The sequence below is a fragment of the Chrysochloris asiatica genome, unplaced genomic scaffold (assembly GCF_000296735.1).
Source record: "Chrysochloris asiatica unplaced genomic scaffold, ChrAsi1.0 scaffold00113, whole genome shotgun sequence".
Taxonomy (NCBI): domain Eukaryota; kingdom Metazoa; phylum Chordata; class Mammalia; order Afrosoricida; family Chrysochloridae; genus Chrysochloris; species Chrysochloris asiatica.
The window spans coordinates 8,662,973-8,668,845 of NW_006408631.1; positions in this window are offsets into that span (position 1 = coordinate 8,662,973).

Here is a 5,873-nt window from a genome sequence, read left to right on the forward strand (position 1 = left end):
TCTTGTAGCGAAGTGGTTATGAGTCAGGCTGCTAACCTCAAGGTCAGCAGTTCAAAATTACCAGCCCTCTGTGAGAAAAAGATGAGGCTTTCTGATCCCGTAAAGATTTACAGCCTCAAAAACCCTATACAGGGTCACTATGAGTCAGAACCGACTCCACGTCACACTACCCCCACTACCATGCTACCAGAGTTCATTAGTCTTCCTTGTAGGCATATGGCTATTATTCTATCACAGACAGTATTGTACTTGAAGACAGATCTTTAAAGGATCTTTTCAACAAAGCCATGCCATTTCCTTTCAATTTGTCATTACCGGAATAGTAAACCATAGGATGGTCAAATTCAAAGTGTCCAATACCTACCCATTTCAGCTCACTAATGACTAAGTTATTGCTCTTATGTGTTTCATCTCATTTTTGACAACTTCCAATTTTCCTACACTCATAATTGCTACTTTTTATGTTCTGTTTATTAGTGGATATGTGCAGCTATTTCTCCTCATTTTGTGTTGTGCCTCATCAGAAACCTAAGGTCTGAAAGCTTTTTTCCATTCATGTCATTATGATCAACTTTATTTTGAGAAGGTAGCTCTTCCCCAGACATATTTTCAGTGCCTTCAAACCTAAGGCTTTCATCTTCTGACAACATATTTGGCAATGTTATGTTGTTATTCATAAGATTTTCAGTGGCTAACCATTCAGATCTGGTGTGGTGCTTTGGGTTAATGCGCTGGACTGCAAAGTCAGTTTGAACTGCAAGGTGGGCAGTTCAAGCTCACCAGTCACTCCTTGGAAATCCTATACAAGTTTCTATGGGTAGGAATCAACTCAGTGAAAATTAACAACAACAACCATTCAGCAGTAGTCAGCCCCTCATTCTTTCTAGTCTGTCTTCCTCTGGAAGCTCCACTGAAACCAAGCCATTGTAGGTGTCACTGTTGACATTGAAAATATCAGTAGTATAGCTTCCAGTATCACAACAATATGCAAGCCACCACACTATGACAAAGTGACAGCCAAGTGGTAGACTATATATACTTATAAAATCACATTTTTGACATCATGAAGGCCTCACAGACATCTTTATCAGAATAGAAAATATCCGAGTGTTAGTAAATTCTCATTGTCAGTGACTGTAGAAGTTTTTATCACACAGAAACACAGGAGATCTTTGGGAATACCTAAGACACTTCTGGCATCACCAATCCTCCTTGATATGTGTGAAAATAAAAATAATTCTTTTAAATGGCACAAGGACCTCTAAATTGTCAACTGGGGAGTCCTTGAATGTCACTAAAATCCCTTCTGTTCAGGAAATTTTATTTTTACAACTGGCATTCTGCATTGGAACCTGTAGATTACTAAACCCAAATTTCCATTTTTAGATGACCCATGGGAATGGGATTGTTTCTCAGTAATGATGTCAAGAGATCACTCCTTCTTCTGGAGTAATGTTGTTACTTTAAAAATTTTTTGTTATTTGAGTGGATGACAATTCATTCAGAGCCTTTTTTTCTTGTCTCTTCATCACTATTTGAAGGACACAATTGAATGATAACATCACTGAACTATTGAAGTTACTCATTAAAACAGAAAATTAGCAAATTTTGATCAATGGCCATGGTGAAATCTGTGACTTGTCACAATCAATTTAGAACTTCAATTATCTGAAAGAGCAGCAGTAGCTGAAAAGGAAACTGAATCATGGTTTTCATGAGTCATCCATGTTAATCACAACTTGTTTTCTGACAAACTCTAGGGCATTTCTGGTCTCCTAAGAATGCACTAAGATGTTATTTTTTTCAGACAATGTGTATTCTCACTTTCCTGTACACTCACTTTCCACTGGACACTTTCCAACCTCTTTCAGTTAGTATTTTAATAGTTACCTTGCTAAGTCAGAAAGCAGCTTAAATTGCAATTCAGACTATAAAAATAGTTCTTTCTGGGTATTACAATCTCCAAGTCAGTTGAAGGAAACATCTGATCAACAGAAGGATGAAGAGAAAACATAACATTTAAAGAAATAAAACAAAGAATTTTATTTGGTTGAGAGATAGTTTACTCTCTAACTTTTGCAATATCTCTGATTACTTCAAAATTAAAGTGAAAGGCTAATTCTTGATTTCATTTTCTTGTTATGATCTCAATGTTTTCTCAATCCCAGGAATTTCATTATAAAACAAAGAACATACTGAAAGCTAAGACAGGAGACTAATTTTGTTGGGAATTTCCTCTGCAAAATCTTTTGCATTCACTTGTTCATTCATTCACTCTTTCATTGATTGGTAGGCATGGTGCTGTAAGATAAGCTCAGAACCATTAGCTGCAAGGTCTGCAGTTCAAACCACCATTCTCTCCTTGGAAACCCTATACGGGGTTGCTGTGAGTCAGAACTGACTCAGCAACACTTACTAGAAACAACACTTTTTACAAGGCAGTGGTGGGCAATGAAATTGGTATTAAAACAAATCTTTCAGAAGCGTATTCCCTTTATTCAGAAAGTTTAAATGTAATATGATTTATTTCCCAACAATAAAGATAAGCTGAAATTTTAATCTGTTACTAAACCACAGAAAAAAAATTTCTAATATTTTCAACATATTGAAGTTTGAATATCAAACTGTTTTGTGAAATACATTTAGATATTTCTTTTTTTATGGAACTCTTAACCTGTGCTTAAAATTTTCATCTATAAATCAAACTGCATTATATTTCACAGAATTACTAAAGAAATGAAATGTAGAATACCACTGTAAATCAACATTGCTGAAAAATATTTTTAATATTTCTCATTTATTCAAGACCTTTGTAGATTATGAAGTACTTTTAAGACCAAACAAACTACTCAAATAAAAACAGTGCTCCTAGAGTGGGGGTGGGGCATGAGGGAGGGACTCAAGTAGAGACTATTGTAAGTGTGATTCCAACATTCATCTCAAAATAAGACAGTTGTATCTGTAGGATAGGTACTGGACCAAAAGGTCAGTTTGAACCACAAGGTCAGCAGTTCAAACTTACCAGTCACTCCTCTGAAATCCTATACAGGCATTTAACAACAACAACAAATCTTTGGAAGTGCCTCATAGAGTACATGTAAATAAAAATTAGCACGGCACTGTAAAGTTATTCATAGTTGTCATCTGTTTATTACTAATAGTTTCTTGACTATACAAGTTTCTTGAAACTTTTTAAGAACCTTATTCCTATTGAAAGTATTGTGCCTAAAATACTTTGAATTTAAGAGAAATATGAAATATTTATTCATGTCGGAAACTTTGATTCCTCTAGAAAAATTTGAACTTCCTTTTGCAATTAGCTTATGAAATTTTGCAGAATAATTTTTATTGAAAGATACATAACTAAAACACCAAATTAAAATAATAGGACCATAAACTATCATTTTCACACCATAAGAACCAATTTTGTAACGATGTTAGATAGCAATAAAAAGTATAGTGAAAAAGTTTAAGGTATAATACTTTACCAATAACTCTTTGGCTTCCCATTTTGTTTCATTATCTTTATATTTATAATATAAGGATATGTAGCTGCTCCTCGGCAACCCTATACAGGGTCGTTATGGGTTGGAACTGACTCAATGGCACTTTACAACAACAAAGTAGAGTAGTGGTTACGAGTTGGGCTGCTAACCTCAAGGACAGCAGTTCAAAACTACCAGTGGTTCCGTGGGAGAAATATGAGGCTTTCTGCTCCCATAAAGATTTACAGCCGTGAAAACACTATACAGGGTCGCTATGTGTTGGAACTACTCAACAGCACTTAACAACAACAACGATTGGTAATATATTGCATTCAAATTTGGAGTACAACGTAAGTGTTATTTATGAAAGAAGTTGTGGAAAGTTCAAAAACAACATAAAGGAAACTACAATGAAAACAACACAAACCAAAAGAGGAAACTAAATACACAATGAAAACTATTTATTTATTTAAATACATTTATTTAAATTCTTATTGAGTGCTCTATGTTCAAGATACTTTATTTATTGCTATATGGGGATATAACTGTGAAAGACTAAAAGTCTACACTTTCCCAGATTATAATTTTATTGAAGGATAGAAGAAATAAATATATAGATATATAACCTAAAATATACTGAATTAGTTATAATGTCTCCTAAAATTCAAACAAATATTAGGCTTTCGGATGCTCTTTCTCAAACAACTTTATTTTTCATAGTCCTTATTACATTGTTACTTAATTATTGACTAATGTAACTTGTTTTATTTTCTGCAACTGTCTGCCAGTTTGTCATACTGTGACGACATGCATGTTGCTGAGATTCTGGATGCTATGCCACTGGTATTTCAAATACCATGATATTCACCCACAGTGGACAGGTTTAAGTGGAACTTCCTTACTAAAAACAGACTAGAAGAGACTGAAACTTGTCTTGAGTGTAGAGAAGTTAAAATGAATTTAAGAAATGATGAAATAAAGGAGCTGAACAGAAAAATTCAAAGTTCAGCTTGAGAAGACAAAGTCAAGTATTATAATGAAATGTGTAAACACTTAAAATTAGAGAACCAAAAGGGAAGAACATGCTCAACATTTCTCAAGTTAAAAGAACTAAAGAAAAAATTCAAGCCTCAACTTGAAATATTGAAAGAGCTATTATATTGAATGATGTAGGAAGTACCCACAATCAACATTCATGGAAACATAAGGCAACAAATCAAGGGACATATTTGTGGTGTTGTGGGATAAGGTGCTAGACGACAAAACCACTCTTCTGTCAGTTTGTCGTACTGTGGTGGCTTGTGAGTTGCTGTGATTCTGGAGACTATGCCACCCGTATTTTAAATACCAGCAGGGTCACGACTGGTGGATAGGTTTCAGATGAGCTTCTAGATGAAGACAGACTAGGAAGAAGGAGTGATGAACTACTTCCAAAAATGTACTCACTGTAAACCTTATGAATAGCAGACAAACACTGTCAGATATAGAGCTGTAAAATGAGCCCGTCAGGTTGGAAGGCAGTCAAAATGCAACTGGGGAAGAGCTGCCTCCTCAAAGTAGAGTTGACCGTGATGATGCGAAAGGACAAAAGCCCATGGGAGAAAAGCCCACAGGACCTTCATTTGGTGATGGGGCACAACTCAAAATGAAGAGAAGCAGCTGTAAACATCCATTAATAATCAGAACATGGAATGTATGAAGCATGGATCTAGGAAAATTTGAAATTGTCAAAAATGAAATGGAGCACATAAACATTGATATCTTAGGCATTAGTGAGCAGAAATGGACTGGTAATAGCCATTTTGGATCTGACAATCACATGCTTTACTATGCTAGGAATGATAATTTGAAGAGGAATGGTGTTGCATTTATTGTCAGAAATAACAAGTCCAGATAAGTCATGAGTTAAAACGTTGTCTGTGATAGGATAATATGCTTGTGACCACAGGGAAGCCCAGTTAATACCACTATTATTCAAACTTACACACCAACCACTGAAGCCAGTGAGGATGAAATAGAAGAATTCTACCAACTTCTTCTATCTGAAATTGATCAAACATGAAATCAAGATTTATTGATCATTAGTAGTGATTATTGGACAATATGGCCTTGGTGATAGGAATGATGATGGAGAACACATTATAGAATTCTGCAAAATCAATGGCTTGTTCATTTCAAATACCTTCTTTAGACAGCATAAGAGATGATTATACACATGGACTTCACCAGATGGAAATATAGAAACCAAATTGACTACACCTGCAGAAAGAGACGGTGGAAAAGGCCCATATCATGGGTCAAAACAAGGCCAGGGGTATACTGAGGAACAGACCATCAATTACTCATATGCAAATTCAAAATGAAGCTGAAGAAAATGAAAACAAGTCC